Below are 18,637 nucleotides of genomic sequence, written 5' to 3'. Positions count from 1 at the left end.
GTTCGGTGAGTGAAAGTAACCCGATGGACCAACGCTGCTGGGCGTCTTCGAGGAGAGGACCTTTTGTATTTGTGTGTACACGGTGGAGATGAAAGGTTGGACTTAAGGCGCGGGCTGGTTGCCTGGAGACGAGGTGCCGGTGCGGCGGGACACGGAGCGGTTGGCCTACGGTGGCTGTGGACCTGTGGTGAGTACCGCCGTGTTCTATGGGAAAAGGGTCGCTGAGTCAGGATCACTTGTTACTCACTTTATTTGGTGAAGGTTCGGTATGATATCTATGAAGCAAAAGGAGGGGGATTGTATCGGCACGCCTGGAGGCTTAGCTGGGCATCTGTGGATGCCCTGCCTGGAGCGTTCTGGTCCCTTGGGCTATGGGTTGTGACTTTACTGTTTTTCTCAGGGGCTTTGGTACATTTCTCGAATCATCCTCAACATTTGCAAAACAGTAAGTGCATTGCTCAAAACAATTCGTACAAATAGCAAAACACCATGTATTACCTGTGAAAGCCAGTCTCTTTCTCAAAATCCTTAGTTCATCTCTCAAAAGTAAATGTCTGTGTCAAAGAACATGTCAGTGCCATCAGAATGACAAGTCCTTGTGTCATTGTGTACAGATAAGACGGAAAAGTCAAATTTCTTAGTGATGTTGTCAATATAACATTGTACTCTGGAGGGATGTTCTGATGTAAACTATGGCTAAAGTTCTGATGACAATTATTGTAAATTGTAAGTTACACCTTAGTGGGAGATTGATTGCAAGAGACTGGACAAGATTCACATTTACGCTTTTACTGTTTGTACTGTAGATTGTTGACAGACCATGTTATTCCGATACAGAAACGAAAAGACAGCACTGCATTGCACAAAGAAAAAAACTAAATTAGAAAAGTGAACATAGGACAATCTCCTTAGGGTAAACTGTACATGCAGTGCTGTAGGAATTACGGTGCAGTCCTCCCACAGCTCCTGAGGTTTCTGTCAGTTGGGCCACAAATTCTCACCGACATTACACAAATATCTTCATGAAATACACCTTTGACCTATTTCAGTAAACTGGTTGATCGTTGGTTGATGTAATGCGTCATACATTTCCCTTCATTAGAGAACGTCACGATTCACCTGGGAGCAATTTACGTTACATTTCACCTTGAGTGCACTCCATCCTGGTTTAGGAAGCCGAACAGTATCGTGCGGTGACCCTAAATTTCAGTAGGGCAGAAACTACTGGCTTATGACCCGACCCACAATTAGTTTTTGTAATATGTATATTTTATACATGTATAATATTGTATTATACATTATTATATATATATATATATATATGCGCTTCACATTCGTGGTCTATATATCCCCTTGTCCTGTTCACACACTTGCTCGAAAAAGTGGACATTGAAAACAAAACACAGCGTTTCTCTTTGTGCAACCACATTATTTTCATACCATGCTCGGGAGAAAGTTAGGTTGTAAGTTTGCCCCCTATCCTTCGTTTTTTGGATAATGTTTATGTCCGGTCTGTCTGGGCCAAATTGTTTGATTTTTAACTTCTCTTCCAATATTAACCTCTTAAAGGTTTTTTTTTTTAGCGGAAACTCAACACTGTTAATCCCAGGTGCAACACCACTCGCATCTGAAATAGAAACGAAGAAAGATACGCGCGGAATAATTTGAGTTAAAACAACAACAGTTCTAGAATATGACCATGGGGCAGACTACTTTACGCCCCTACAGGCGTCTTTTAGCGCGGATTGCAAAATACTTATTGCAGCCTGCAGGGTTATGCTATAAACATACGGAGGAACGCAGTCACTGAGCTATCCTGCCCCACATTGCATGACATGTCAAACTTAACTAGAATCGCCACCATCATCCACAATGTAATGTCAACAGACCAAAAATAGTCGGAAAGCCTACAGAAGCAACAGATAGTTTGTGTGAAATTCACATTATTAAACATAGACTTGGAGCCATGATTTAATGAGGAACTATTTTTTTGGGAGGATGCTTTTGAAAGTAGTTCGCCGCCCCACCTGCCCATATGGACGGCACGTGTCTGAAGGTGAACGTGAGAAGCCTCTTCATGATTTAACTTTGAACCTAAACAGCAAGGAAGAACAAGTCAGCATTAAACATTAAACACATTATCACTGTGATGATGTACTGTTAACATATTACTGTGATGAAGTACCGTTAAAATATGAATGTTAATCTATTACTGTCATGAAGTACTGTTAATATATTAGTATTACTATTGCTGTGATGAAGTAGGCTGCTAATAAATATAACTGTAAATATATGTTACTCAGAATAAGTATTGTAAATTGATGAAATACTGACTGTGGTCAGAGGTTGGGCCTCAGGAGACGGATTCTGCCCCTCAGTGTTCTCAGAGCTGGTTACAGAACCTGGGAAGTAGCAGAATGGGAGGAGGGGAAGTCATGACTGAGCTAGATGTATCTAGATCTATAGAGCTGTATAGCCCAGTAAGCTAGATGTATCTAGATCTATAGAGCTGTATAGTCCAGTGAGCTAGATGTATCTAGATCTACAGAGATGTATAGTCCAGTGAGCTAGATGTATCTAGATCTATAGAGCGGTGTACTCCAGTGAGCTAGATGTATCTAGATTTACAGAGTTGTATAGTCCAGTGAGCTAGATGTATCTAGATCTATAGAGCTGTATAGTCCAGTGAGCTAGATGTATCTAGATCTATAGAGCTGTATAGTCAAGTGAGCTAGATGTATCTAGATCTATAGAGCGATGTAGTCCAGTGAGCTAGATGTATCTAGATCTACAGATCTGTATAGTCCAGTGAGCTAGATGTATCTAGATCTATAGAGCTGTATAGTCCAGTGAGCTAGATGTATCTAGATCTATAGAGCTGTATAGTCCAGTGAGCTAGATGTATCTAGATCTATAGAGCTGTATAGTCCAGTGAGCTAAACAAGTCACCAAGATCTCTATGTTGGTGGTGGCGTTAATCATAAGAGAAGAACTGAAGTAAAAACACATTTTACTCACCAACTGGTTTGTGACGCTTGTCTGAATCTAAGGATCAAGAGAAATTATTAGTTTTGTAACCGTGGTGAATATCCTCATGTTATTAGACTTTCATATTCTTAATGCCACAACATCTCTATGGACACGACATTGGAGGAGGTTCATCATTCAGAGGTGGAGGTTTATACAACCAGACCACCAGTGTGTGAAGACAACCAATCAGAGTCTAGGAAGGGGACAGGAAGTAGGAGCAGGTGGAAATCAGGTGTCAGTCCTCCTGGAGAGTTTGATTCACTCACCGTTCCTCTTCCGGTACAGAAAGACTCCAACAACAACAGCAACAGCAGCAACAACAGCAACTCCAGTGAGGATGAAAGCAAGGATGTGATTGTCCCCTGAAAGAAAATCAAGAAAAGAAAATCAGGTGTGTAATAATAGATGATTCCTCCATCATTGAACCACATGCCTATGGTCACGTGATGCTACAATCAAAACTAACACAGCCTCAATGTAACTATTCCTCTAGAACCTGTTCTGGAGCTCAGGGTTACTCAGGGACTGATCTGAGCTTAGCCCTATTCATAGAACTCATTTACCCACAATCCACCGTGTTCTGCTGCACTGAGCTACTCCGGAGTGCTGTGTGTTTACCCAGTAGCTTCAGCAGTGTCCAGGTAGACCCAGGCACTCCAGGAATACTCAAATCTCCTAACTTGTATGCCTCCGTTGACAGTTTGTGAGTGTTGCGTGTGTTAGTGAGTGAGAGGTTGCGGTTGCACAGCTCAGGCTGCCGGACGGCGTTGCAAGGAACTTTTATAAACGCAATATTGATATCCCGCAGTAATCAGCCCGGCGGCCCGGAATGTTAACGGCCCACCGGGAATTCTCCCGATAACGTGTGTGTGTGTGTGTGTGTGTGTGTGTGTGTGTGTGTGTGTGTGTGTGTGTGTGTGTGTGTGTGTGTGTGTGTGTGTGTGTGTGTGTGTGTGTGTGTGTGTGTGTGCAGGGCCGTTGCACCAAATCCTGGGCCCCTATACAAGAGGTACTGATGGGCCCCCCCCCCCCCCCCCGGATTCCCCCTACCAGCCCCCTGCGCTGAATAGAGAACTGGGTAGAGAACAATTGTTGACGGGGGGGCCCCCCCTCTGCCTTGGGCCCCCCCACGACTGCCTCACTTTCCCCCGCAGTCCGTCGGGGTCAACATGTACGGTAATATTCATACTGGTTTCAATAATACATTTGATAGTATTTCCCATCTTTGCTGAACAAGAGTTTTGTTCGAAAGTTCAGTGATTGAAACAAATGAATCCCGGGCTGTTGAAGGTTTACGGTACCACTGTGATGCACCTACCCGATGTCAAGTGGACCGGGTTGAATTCACTGCGGGTCTCTCTTCTTATATCCATCTCACCAAAGATATTGTATTACTGTCCTTCTAAACACTCTCTGATCTCATTAAAAGGCTAGCAGCACGAAACAGCAATGTCGACGAGATGCGCTGTGCGTAGAGAAGAAAGAATACCGACGTTGAATTTGCAACATTTTGCAACAAATTATTTATAAATCTGCCCATATATGGACACGTCCGAATCTTTCGGTTTTCACGGTCTACAATGTTGCATCTGCGTCTGCTGGTGATGCAACCACAAAGAAGTAAACTCTACGGGGCTATTTTCATCATTATCATGTTTTTTTATGTTATTTTTGACGGCACAGCGATCCGGGGCTATTCCCAAAAGAACCGGGGCTATAGCCTCGAATGCCCCGGTCTACCGACGCGCCTGGGTAGAGGCCCCTGGCAGTGGTTGGGATGAGGTCAGGTGGAGGTGGTGAGACATGTGTTCCCCCCCTCCATCTCCTCCAACACCAGTCTTACCCCTGTTGGTCCTGATGAGGGCGGGGTCCAGGGGGGTGGAGATGTCCTCGATGCCTTTCAGCTGGACCACACACTCGTACCTCCCCCAGTCCTCCTGTGGGACGGCCGTGAGGTCCAGGTCCACGCTGACCTGGAAGGTCCCGTCGTGGTTGGGGAGGACCTCCCCGGGCTCCACCTGCTCATGGAGCTCCTGGCCGTCTCTCCTCCAGAACACCACCACCCTGTTAGGGTAGAAGCCTGTAGCATGGCACACCACTGGGGAGGAGGGGCTCCTCTGGAGCAGAGACACCCGCGGACGCTCTGGAGAGAGGGGGGGGGGGGGGGGGGGGGGGGGAAGAGAGAGAGAGAGAGAGAGAGAGAGAGAGAGAGAGAGAGAGAGAGAGAGAGAGAGAGAGAGAGAGAGAGAGAGAGAGAGAGAGAGAGAGAGAGAGAGAGAGAGAGAGAGAGAGAGAGAGAGAGAGAGATTATTTTATAATGTTAAACACGTGTTCTTGTCATGTAAGTCTCGATGGTTTATTTCAAGACATTAGGACTTTGTTTAAATATTTTTGTCAGAGAGAGAGAGACGGTGGAGAGAGAGGGTGGTCAGAGATAGAGAGAGGGGGGAGAGGGAGGGAGAGGGAGGGAGAAGAAGGAGAGAGGGAGGGGGGAGGCAGAGAGAGAGAACCGGGACTCAGAGACATGAGTCTGTCAACGCCCACCAGGTCATGTGACTCTACCTGTTCTCTGCAGAGTGCTCTTCCCGTAGACCAGGAACTTCTTCAGCTCAATCAACACACTCCTTGGTGTAGTAGTTACTTCTGTACTGTTCCATTAAGCTCTATTCTGTATCCCATCTGTGTTTGGTGGTGAGAGCCTGATGCACTGGAGCGACCCAGGTCAGGGTCTTCAGGTCCCACGCTAGGAAGTCCTCTCCATCATAACCATACTGGTCATAACCCTCAGTAGTACCATCCTCATCATCCCACTCACAACCATCCATCCTCTGAACAATGTGGGCACCTGAGAGAGAGAGAGAGAGAGAGAGAGAGAGAGAGAGAGAGAGAGAGAGAGAGAGAGAGAGAGAGAGAGAGAGAGAGAGAGAGAGAGAGAGAGAGAGAGAGAGAGAGAGAGAGAGAGATTAACTGTTGTGGTGAAGCTCTGCAGGAACTCTAAAGGACGTGAGACCACAAAGACTACAGACAGGAGCCTCTTCAGAACACGTCTTTATGTGATGGAGTCACCACTCACCTGGATAATGTAGAATGGTTAACAGAATAATAATTAGTTTAAAATGATACTGGACTAATTAACAAGTCTCAAACTACACCACCCTACACCACCCTACAGCCCCTACACCACCCTACAGCCCCTACTCCACCCTACACCACCCTACACCCCCTACACCACCCTACTCCACCCTACACCGACCTACACCACCCTACACCACCCTAAACTGACCTACACCACCCTACATTGCCCTACACCCCCTACTCCACCCTACAGCCCCCTACACCACCCTACACCACCCTACACCGCCCTACACCCCCTACACCACCCTACAGCCCCTACACCACCCTACACCCCCTACACCACCCTACACCCCCTACACCACCCTACACCACCCTACACCGCCCTACACCCCCTACACCACCCTACAGCCCCTACACCACCCTACACCACCCTACTCCACCCTACACCACCCTACACCCCCCTACACCCCCCTACACCCCCTACACCACCCTACAGCCCCTACACCACCCTACAACCCCTACTCCACCCTACAGCCCCTACCCGTGGATATATAGAGGAGGCTTCCCTCAGCAGTTCAGAGGTTATCTTTAACGGATCACCAGACAGTCCCAATCACCTCCAGGGTTAAAGACATGTCTGCAGAACTGTAGGAAGACGCGTTACTGATCTGGGGGAAAACGTACGGCACCAGGAAACTGCTGCACTGAAAGGAGCATCGCTGTTCAGAGGAGCTGAGGGCAGGGACAGGGACCCCGCTGAATCAGGAGGACTGAAGACAGGCTACTGTGCGCTGGTCATTCAATACATTCAAACACAGATGAGATGCTTCTGTGTGCGTGCTTGTGTGTTTGTATACATATATACACATACTTCTGGACGTGTGTGTGTGTGTGTGTGTGTGTGTGTGTGTGTTCGTATTGGGGAATGAAGAACCAACAGACTTAACTACTTTAACTAAATGTCACGTAACATTTTCTGTGACTTTAATTGTATTTGTATTTTGGAGTTGCCATTTTGTCCTTTTGAATACAATCTTAGAATCAATTTTTTTCAGGGTTGTTGAAAAGTCCATATTTTTTATAGCAATAAAGGACAATCATAAGTTGTATCATTTAGCAGTGACTGGTTCATTAAAAAGTGAAATTTAATTGCATTATTTGAATTTATTTGAACAGTTGGTGCAAGTTGTGACATTAGGTGCAGGGCCACGGCCAGGCCCTGCGACCGTCCGGGGTGTGTGTGTGTGTGTGTGTGTGTGTGTGTGTGTGTGTGTGTGTGTGTGTGTGTGTGTGTGTGTGTGTGTGTGTGTGTGTGTGTGTGTGTGTGTGTGTGTGTGTGTGTGTGTGTGTGTGTGTGTGTGTGTGTGTGTGTGTGTGTGTGTGTGTGTGTGTTTAGGAGTATGGTTAAACTTTATTCTGGGGTTAAATGATGTCTATCTCCATGTGAGAGGTCAGACATTAGATGTAAACGTACCTCCTGTCTGGTTAAAGCGCTTCTTCAGAGTGCCAAGGTTGCCTTTGAAGACCTGCTGGTTACCCCTTCTGTTTTCAGTTTCCCTCTCCATGTAGTCTGGGTCTTCTCTGTAATCCTGGTCCGCCCAGTCCTGTTTGGTTATGATTCTCTGGGTGTTGCTGTCATAGTACTCAACCTGAACCTCATCCACCATCGCAACCATCACATACTCTGGGAAGGTTGAGAGTCCAGACGACACCGTGTGGAAAGACTGCAGAGAGTGAATCACTGTAGACAGACGGACAGACAGGTTAATACAGTACATCACGGAGACAGACAGACAGGTTAATACAGTAGGCCTACATCACGGTAGACGGATAAACAGAGAGACAGACAGGTTAATACAGTATCTACATCACGGTAGACAGACAAACAGGTTAATACAGTACATCACGGCAGACTGACAGTCAGAGAGACAGACAGACAGGTTACAGTACATCACGGTAGACAGACAAACAGGTTAATACAGTACATCACGGCAGACAGACAGTCAGAGAGACAGACAGGTTAATACTATCCATTATATAATATTAAACGATTATTTAAATAACTATTCCAATGTTTTTATAATTCTAAGTATATTGGTTAATTTCTGTATTCGATCACGGCATTTTAACTATCTTCAGATTGCTATCATTGGATTGATAATAACTACTATAGCAAAATAATTATTACATTTCATAATGTATTGATAGCAACGTGTGCGTGTGCGCGTACGTGCGTGCGTGTGTGTGTGTGTGTGTGTGTGCGCGTGCGTGATGATTCTCAAAGAACGTTGACGAGTTAATAATAAGATTGTTAATATAATACTTAGGATTAACAGTAGACTTAAAGTACACATTGGATTCCCTCCTAACTGAAGTTTAATTTTTGGATCTGATAATAGATTGTACATTTAGGAACGACGTCATCAAACCAGTGCGCTGGTTTCGTTTTCACAGTTGAACCTAGTTTAAATATACACAGTAAAATATGAATAATAATGTGGATTAAACTCATTAGAGAGGATAATCAAATGCTTTTCAACAAAATAAGGGAATCTAAGCGTCGTCTCTTCCGGAACCAGAAACGAAACATTTGGAAAGATCATTTTGAAAGTTAAAAACTGTAATCGATCTTACCCGAGGACACATCGTGACCAAAGACCAACAGCAGCAGCCCTATTAGCGCCTTCATATCGATGTAATCAGAAGAACAGATCGATGAGATTATCCACAGAGACGCGACTCCGACTCCAGCATCAGACGGACTGACCGGGAAACCTGCAAACAAGTGACGGTGCGAGAGGGAGAGGCCGGTCTGGACCAGTAGGAATTCAATATGGCTTTGACGTCATTAGTTACCAGGAGAACCTACAGTGAAACTAACTTAAACGCACACAACTTCGATCAAGTTTCATGTAACCCTGAAATAATTCACTATTCCCTTATTCAATATCTTCACTTATAAATAATGGCCAGAGAGATATAAGGTTTAGATATACATTATGTTCACATTATGTTCATTCATCATAATGTATCCAATCTTCATCAATGTAGCCTAATATATTTACAGTTCAGATAAATGTGTCGAGTGTATGTGCGTAGATTGGTGTGTGTGTGTGTGTGTGTGTGTGTGTGTGTGTGTGTGTGTGTGTGTGTGTGTTGTGTATGTGCGTGTCTGTGTGTGTTAGATATAGCTGTGTGTGCGTGTATGTGTGTGTGTATTTTGTCTGTCAGCATAAGACATCTGATATCAGGACGCTGGTGGAGGAAGATCGTAAGAAATATGAACTCTAGTCACAGTAACGCTGGTCAGGGCGGTGGACTACACACACACACACACACACACACACACACACACACACACACACACACACACACACACACACACACACACACTTACTTCCCGGACACTTTTCAGTCAATGATTTATTTGCTTGTTGTTGTGTCTTCTTGTCTGTCGTACTTCGCTCTCGTCATATTTTCTATTATTCAGATGTTGGATTCATCATCAACACTAGGCCTATCTTAGCTTGCATGGAGTTATTCCCGTTATCAGGGCTGGCAGCAGACCAGTTCAAAGAAGGGAGAGATTTGGAAGCATTTTTTTTTGGAATAACGATGCAACAGACTAACGATGCATGCAGCGATGATATGATACACTGATCGTTTAAAACAGCCCTTGTGGAATCTGACCACATCTTTTCTTTCTTGTCCAGAGAGAGAGACCCGAGTCTCCCAGCATTCAAGTCTCAAGTTGGCCAAGTCCAGAACAGTCTCCCAGCAGGGAGTCAGAGTCCAGTCTCACAGCAGGGAGTCAGAGTCCAGTCTCACAGCAGGGAGTCAGAGTCCAGTCTCACAGCAGGGAGTCAGAGTCCAGTCTCTCATTAGGGAGTCAGAGTCCAGTCTCACAGCAGGGAGTCTGAGTCCAGTCTCAAAGCAGGGAGTCAGAGTCCAGTCTCACAGCAGGGAGTCAGAGTCCAGTCTCACAGCAGGGAGTCAGAGTCCAGTCTCACAGCAGGGAGTCAGAGTCCAGTCTCACAGCAGGAAGTCTGAGTCCAGTCTCACAGCAGGGAGTCTGAGTCCAGTCTCACAGCAGGGAGTCTGAGTCCAGTCTCACAGCAGGGAGTCAGAGTCCAGTCTCACAGCAGGGAGTCAGAGTCCAGTCTCACAGCAGGGAGTCAGAGTCCAGTCTCACAGCAGGGAGTCAGAGTCCAGTCTCACAGGTCAAGTCAAGCCTCAAGTCTCCAGCTCTGGAGGACGCATCGATTCTGTGGGCAGCTATGCGATTAAAACATTTATTACCCAGCATACATTTGGAGGCGATACGCCTGCGTCTGTATGTTTTAACGTTAACTGTTAGTGTGCAAATAAAACAACTATTCATTCAACAGAATGTTTTAAAATTCTTAATTTATCGAATGGTTTGGTGCAATCACATTATCCACCTAAAACAGCAACAGCTGCTTTACGTGTAACTCTAATGTATTCGTAACTTCACATTGGTTATTTTATAAACCAACTGTAGATTTAGATTACATAGAGAATTATCCACCCGAAACAGCAAAAGCTGGATAATAACATCAGTAACTATCAGTAACAGTGGCATTAGATAGATAGATAGATAGATAGATAGATAGATAGATAGATAGATAGATAGATAGATAGATAGATAGATAGATAGATAGATAGATAGATACTTTATTAATCCCGGGGGAAATTCAAGTATCCAGTAGCAGCCGAAAACACACATAAAAACAGTGCAAATGGATGTGCAAAAATACAGATATAAATAAATATAAATGAATAAATAAATAAAATGTCCATTGTTGTTATCTATTGTCCTCCCTGCCTTTACTGGGAGCTGTTGTACAGTCTGATGGCCAGGGGGACGAAAGAGTTTTTTAGTCTATTAGTGGAGCTGGACTGGGACAGCAGTCGGCCACTGAAAACACTCCTCTGCCTGGTGAAGGTGTCATGCAGAGGGTGGTGGGTGTTGTCCAGGATGGACAGCAGTTTGTCAAGGGTCCTTCTCTCTGCCACTGTCACCAGAGAGTCCAGCTCTGTTCCCACTACTGAGCCAGCACTCCTCACCAGTCTGTCCATTCGACATTCATTATAAGCATTATAAAGCATAATCTAAAACAGCAACATTTATTCATAATACTGTACGCCACCCCGTCTTCCTCTGCTTTCATTTCCTCCACTAGAAGGCAGTCACAGCCTGTGGATGCAGAGCGACAGTGCGAGGGGTTATCTCCGCTGACCCATAAAGTGGGAGGGGTTACCTCATCCGAGTCATAAAGTGGGAGCGATTACCCCTTCTGAGTCATAAAGTGGGAGGGGTTATCTCAACTAAGCCATAAAGTGGGAGGGGTTACCTCACCTGAGCCAGAGTGGCTCATGTTAAGCTTGGGCAGCTTTATGAGATATTATTTTGTGGGATGTTTTCGCTCATGAACGCTTCAAATTCGCATATCATTGGAGAACCCAACCATGTAGGCGTCTCATTAATAGGTCTTGACCGATAGTCTATAAAAGTAGTTTGTTTATTTTCTAGGTCATCAGTAGTGATATCAAATAAATCACGTGGTCTTCTCAAAGAGAAAGTGACTCTCTTCCCCGCGTGGGTTCAGACGAGGCGACGCGGGCGGGATATCGGTTTACTGCGCCTGAACATTTATCAATTACTGCTGAAGACTCATGTGACAAGATATAGGTCCTATTTTACCAGGAAACAACGTAGATGTGGAGTTTGTGTGTGTGTGTGCCCATATCCGACCTAAGTCATTCTCACTGTTGGTGACAACCTGATTGAAATCAATACGATAAGAATGCATGGATCGACAGAGTGCTTGTTGTAGTCCAACTTCGGTAAACTTTAGTTCCACGCTAGAGACGCTAGAGGTCAGCTATGCTCGTCGTCGCGCAATGACGTCGTTTAGGAAAAGTGGAGTCGAATTCATTTGAAACAGTGCTGTTCTTTCCTATGTTCCAAAGGAAGCACCTTTTCATCTCCCCTTGACCCGATGACGTTTTCCACAAAGGTTAAGTAAAGGAGGCATAAAGGTTTGACTATTCGTAGAGAACTTCCTGCTCAGCTTGTGATTCACACACAGGCCTTTATATTATCTACAATTGACAGATCATGATGATATCCGGGTATACGGACATCGCTGGAACAAGTTTGTACACCAGTTTCAAACTTTACAGGGCAGACCAGTCCGCCCATCTCATATATTATGATTCGTTAGTGTAACTTTGTGACCCCAGAGTGTTTCTGAAAGGTTGAGATGTTTCAACCAGAAGCTGGGAGCGGCCGCACAGAAGGAAATCAGACGCTTGAACAAGACGCTGGAACAAGACGCTCTTTGGACACAGACCATTACAGGTCAAATTCATTGGACGCCATTTAGTGTGTTGGCAGTTTAGGAGAATGTCGCTGGTGATGGTGTTGTCTCTCTTCACCCTGCTCCACCTAGGGAACACAACATAACACAACCATGATCTCACTTTAGTACACAACAACACAACACAACCATGATCTCACTTTAGTAAACACCACACAATGATGATCTCACTTTAGTACACAACACAACACAATGATGATCTCACTTTAGTACACAACAACACAACACTGATGATCTCACTTTAGTACACAACACAATGATGATCTCACTTTGGAACACAATGATGATCCCACTTGAGTACACGACACAACGATGATCTCACTTTAGTACAGAACACACCACAATACAACAACCTGTCTTTTAGTACACAGCACAATAATCTCACCTTTAGTACACAATGAAACGCAACGATCTGACTTCAATGACAAACCAAATTTAAAGTTAGAGCCAGGGTCAAAGGTTTGTGGTTAACCTTTGCAATACAGTTGATTACACCCCAACGCAACACAACATTGTAAAATAATCTTGATAAACTACGGCCAAATGCATGTTTTTTATTGTCGTTAAATCAAACACCCTATGCAGCAGTGGTGTAGTGGGGATTTTTTTAGTGGGGGGGACGACTGTGTATGACGTCATCAAAAAGGAATCCCGTGTTCACGCACATTCAGAGTTGTTCAGTGTTCAGTGTTGTAACTTGCCAAATATGGAAACTGGAGTTAATCTTTCATCGCCACCCTACCACCACTTCACAAAGAGGCTGGGCCTGCAGTCACCACACACTGAGCAGACGGCGCTGCCATAGTGAAAACAAATATAGATATCATTTTTAATATATTCTTTTTTTTTTGTAACATGCTGCGAAAAGTGTGTGGCCGGCGTCCCCCCGTGTGCCCCGCCCACTACAGCCCTGGTAACGACTGATCATTCTCAATTATCAGATACATTTTTAGTGAACTGCAATAAATGTTCGCTCCAGACACATGCACCGTGACTCCATCCCAGTGTCTGTATGTTCTTATTTCTACAGGACGCCCTCTGTAAAATATCTACGGTGGCCTGCGTGGACACACTGGAGGGAGACAGTGAAGGACACACCCGCTTCAAGACCCCCGAGGAAGCCCAGGCCGTCATCAACGACCGCTCGGCCGTCACCAAGGAACACGGCTGGGCGCTGGATCTGCTCTCTGGTGAGAACCGGTTCCTCAGAGATCTATCGGTTCCTTCAAAGACTCATCACTCGCATGTTTATGTTTTGGCGTTGAGGTTTTTTGCATTTCTTTAGGTGATCATGAGCAAAGGTATTGGCAGAAGAGTGACTCTGAGTGAAGTTGAACCGTCCGAGGGAAAAGAAACGAGGGACAGAAAAGGTGGGAGAAAAATACAAACATGAACTCCATGTCTGGTTGGAAATGCATGCAGGTGATATCTCCTTTAACACTCTCTATTGTCGTTATGTGTGTGTGTTATACGGTGGGCAATGGGATTGTACGGTGGGCAAATGGGATTCACCAATATGGCGGCTTGGAATGTGCGTTTTCTTAAAGGGCTGCATCCAGCAAAAGTCTAGGTGGACACACCCACTTGTGATTTCACTTAGTGATGGGTCGACTCGTTTGCGACCAAATAAGTTCAATGGAACGACTCTTTAACAAGCACGAACCGACTTGATTCCACGTTTCAGTTCTCTCTCCTTCGTCTCTATCGTTCGTTCTCCCAGACTCGACTCCCACTCGCTGACTCACTGTTCACTGTGTTAAGTTAGCAGAGTGGTGCAGAGGGACTGGCCTGGGCAACAACATCCCGATTCTGAACATGATGCGCTCCTCAGCTGAAGGGAACTTAATTGTAACGTTGTGTGTTGATTGAGGACCGTTTGCACGATTGTTTGAGAACGAGGGAGAGGAGCTGAATCTGAATCAGCTGAGAACCGTGCATTCCATGGTTGACTGCTTCCGGAAAGGCGACTGAACCAACGATTCTGAACGATTCTTCTTGGCGAACTGACCGACGTGGACTGAATCAAGGAAAATAATCATGAAATCCATCACTAATGTCCCTAAGACACAGGCAACGGCCGGTCTTCAAACGGCTTGTCATGGCTAATCACACTCACACCTGGTGGCACAATACCACCCCTTTACCTGTTGACGGCATCTTAATATTAATACCTGTGCTTTAAATACTTGACATGTTAGCCATGTTCTTGTAGCATCGTTTCATATTTCAACACAAATGTTTGACTTTTCTCCACACTAACATGCATTTCTTCTAACATAACTTCCTGTGCTGTCAATCGTAGCTCATCTCGAAGGCGGAGAAGATCATCATGGCCCGAGCCTTTTTGTCAAATGTTTTCCCAGTCGTACATGTTGTGTGTATATATAAGGTACAAGGCTGCCTTTGTTGAGAAAGCATCCAATTTCTTGGTCGCTGAAAAGTCAATTTTTTTATAGCAATAAACGTCAAACATCAGATGTATCATTTTGGCAGTGATTGGTTTCATACATTTTTTATTTAAATACGTTCTTCGAACTTATTTGAACAGTTCGTGCAAGTTGTGACAATATGTGCATTTTAAGAATAATTGTTAATGTCAGCTTAAACACAATATTTGAATAGTTTGGTGTTAATAATTAAAATATCACATGAAAATGTTCATTAGTGTGGTCTATAATACAAACTATTTTCTTTCTTCTACAATACAGTGCAGTTGAAAGGTCATTTTATTTGACCTTTGCACCCCGTCGTGTGCGGAGGTATAAACACGGGGTCAAAGGTCAGCAGCTGCAGTGACCCCCTAAGCTGGTTCATTACTTATTGCATCAGCAGAGCGGCGGTCCCTGAGCCTGACGTCCATGACCCCACCGTGACCCCTGGGGGGTGCGCCGTCCCTCACGGGGGGCTAAGGGGGGCCCCGTGGGGCCGTGAAGCTGGCCCTGTAGACGGAGGCCTTCTCCATGGGGGGCCCGGTGTTCAGGGGCCGGGGGCGGGGCTTACAGCTCAGCGAGCGCTGGGCGGCCTTGGGCGTGTACGAGGCGCGCGCCGTGGTGGTCCGGGCGAAGGGGCCCCGGGGCCACTCCAGCTCCTGCGGGGGCGGGGCCACGGGGGGGCGGCGCACCGTGGTCCAGGCCCTGAAGTCCTCCTTCATGGTGGACCTCACCGAGGACCTCACGGAGGCCTCCCTGGCGGGCCGCGCCCCCGGGGGCCGCTGGAGCCCGCGGTGCTCCCCGAAGTGGGCCCGGGTGGTGGAGAGGAGGAGGGCCATGTCCCCCTCGGGGGCCCGGTACTCCCGGGTCTGGGGCTGGAGCCGGGCCGGGAGGGGCCAGGCTCGGTACTGGTCCCTGAACTCTGTGGTGCTGGCGAAGGAGGCGGGGCTCCTCCCCCAGGCCCCCGCGGGCTCTAAGGACCGGGCCGACCCGGAGGGCTGGCCCCTGGAGTCCGTGTGGCTGGTGTGGACCCCCGTCAGAGGGGGCCCGGGGGGGTGGTAGGCGGGCCGGGCCGGAGGCCTCCGGGGCCGGAACGCGGGGGGCCGGTACTGGGAGCTGTGGTCGGCGGTGCCGGTGAAGGGCGGCCTGGGCGGGGCTTCCCGTGGCGGCGGGGCGGGTCCGCAGCTCTCCCTCGCCGCCACCGGGGGGCCGGGGGGGCAGACGCTGTCCCTGCTGGTCGTGGCGAACAGCGCTCTGTTGACTCTGAGGTTGTCACGTGGGCGCAGAGGGTGGACCCTCGCAGGGCTGTTCCACGCCTGGAGGTCTTCTGTTGGAGGGACAACGGCGTCGTTGGTGAGTTGATGCACAAACCACAAGGCGCTACGCTGCACACGACGTGGCCGGGCGCCCCCACCTGTGTACCCCGAGTGAGACGCCATTCCTGCCTTCAGAGGAGGCCGTTCGTCCGTCCTGGATCTTGTCTTCTGCACTTTCTGTTCCCTTTTGTCGAGCAGTTGGTTTAATTCGACCTCTGATCCTGAATGGGGCTCAGGGAACCACGCGGCTTCTCCCTCTATCTGGTAGTTAACTCTCTAATTAGGCTAATTGACTACAGAGTGTGACGAAAAACCAATAATTATTTTTTTCAATCAATTGTTGTTTTCGGCCTACAACAAAAGTCTTTGAGGCAAATTGTGTTTGGGGGCTAAACGCAATTGGCTGCCTATTGGACCCCCCATCCCACTCCGGACCACCTCGGGTGCATTCGGGAAAGCCCCCTAACTGTCCCTGGGAGGGGGATCCCTCTTCTGCGTTCCTCACACTGGACACTTTGGACCGTTTATTTGCAAGGAATTAGTCTCCAAATATGTAATATCATAACAAGTCTGTAAGGGTGTCCACATGTGCTACTAGGAACAGGGTTAGCTTTAGGGTGCTTAGGGTTAGGGTCAGTACTGACATCCCCCAGAGGGGGCGGTGTTGAGGCGCTCATCACTGCTAAGTATCAGCAGCTGAGTGGGCGAGGGGGGCTCAGAGTTTGAGGCTGAGCGGAGAGTCCCTTGGTCAGCAGGTGAGGTTCGGTGAGTGAAAGTAACCCGATGGACAAACGCTGCTGGGCGTCTTCGAGGAGAGGACCTTTTGTATTCGTGTGTACACGGTGGAGTTGAAAGGCTGGACTTAAGGCGCGGGCTGGTTGCCTGGAGACGAGGTGCCGGTGCGGCGGGACACGGAGCGGTTGGCCTGCGATGACTGTGGACCTGTGGTGAGTACCGCCCTGTTCTTCGTCTTGTTACTCCCTTTATTTGGTGAAGGTTTGGTATGATATCTATGAAGCAAAAGGAGGGGAATTGTATCGGCATGCCTGGAGGCTTAGCTGGGCATCTGTGGATGCCCTGCCTGGAGCATTCTGGTCCCCTGGGTTGTGACTGTAAAACTTGGTGTTGGTCCTTTGTGGCTATGTGTGGGCATTGCAACTTAGTTTGTGGCTTGTTGCTGACCCTTATGTGCGGGAATTATTTTTTTTGTGGCCAGGAGCGTCACCTGGCCTGCTGGTATCTCCAGAATTGATGCATGAATGAATGGCTCCTTGCATGAGTCGGACTCCTCCCTAGGCTCTAAGGACATGAGTGGCCTGTCATTATGAGTGTGTGAATGTATTCCCTCCTTGGGAAGCCCTTCTACAAGCCATATAAAAATATATGAAAGTATAGTAAGTATCACATGGAATACACAGTGGGCTGCAAGCTTCACTCAACAACAAAGAAGTAGACATACATCACCATGTCAATCAATCATCACTAAATCAGTGGTCAAAAAATTATTATGTTATCCATCATCAATCATAGATTCAAAAAAGCAAACATGTCAGTTCCCTCATAGAAAACCCATCAAATAATTCTAACTATGTGTGACACAAAGAGTTACACTTTCAGCATGCATTGAATGGCAAGTCCACCAAAATAAGTGACATAAGAATACATTTTAGATTAAAAAAGTCCCATCAGATATGCATAGATTTTGAATGATTCAGGTGATCTTCATGTATTGGTGCGCTGTACGTATGTTTGGGCTTTTGGACATTCCTGTAGTCGTTGCTCCTGTTTGCTGTCATCAGGTCCTGTAGTTTGTGAGTCCAATGTTTGTTCCATTTCGTCAAGGGCGTGGCTCACATGTAGAGGTCACTAGCACGATCACATGTGAGCCTCCTCCTGGCGTCCAATCGTCAACTCGCCCGTACCAGAAATTAGGAACATGTTCAACCGTCCAACCGGATCAGGTCGGGCCCCTCTGGTGGATCCTCGTCTGTGTTCACGGGTTCACACTTGATCTCCATGTAAGCTTGGATGGCACCTGGTGCTCCTGGAGCGCTCACCACAAACAGGTTCCCCATCGTCCGGTGAAAGCGTCATCAATGCCGGAGTTCTCTGCCAACTCTAATCTGAGGGACTGTAACCCTGACAGCGCCCTGGCCACCGACCCACCCGGAGCTGTGTTGTTGGGGATAAAAGTACCACATGTCGTCCCTATCATCTCACACAACCCTCCTTGCTCTGCCAATAACATGTCCAAGGCTTGCCTATTCTGATAGGTCATTCGGGAGGTGGCATCTAATTGTTCTGATTGTCCTTTGACTGCATCCGTGGTAAAATTGACAAACCGTTGTTGATTATAACATCTATAATTTATCCAATCAACCTT

The 18,637-nt window shown here is 46.9% G+C and overlaps 2 pseudogenes; one reads left to right on the top strand and one right to left on the bottom strand.

Annotated features, from left to right (window-relative positions):
- Window positions 1-1,849: 1,849 nt before the first annotated feature.
- On the bottom strand, window positions 1,850-8,899 carry LOC115529324 (major histocompatibility complex class I-related gene protein-like; annotated as a pseudogene).
- Window positions 8,900-12,535: 3,636 nt separating this feature from the next.
- LOC115529915 (la-related protein 7-like) lies at window positions 12,536-14,943 on the top strand (annotated as a pseudogene).
- The last annotated feature ends 3,694 nt before the right edge of the window (window positions 14,944-18,637 follow it).

This window comes from Gadus morhua, chromosome 17, assembly GCF_902167405.1.
Source record: "Gadus morhua chromosome 17, gadMor3.0, whole genome shotgun sequence".
NCBI lineage: Eukaryota > Metazoa > Chordata > Actinopteri > Gadiformes > Gadidae > Gadus > Gadus morhua.
Note: the sequence above shows the minus strand (reverse complement) of the source record. Positions and strands in the feature narration are given on the sequence as shown.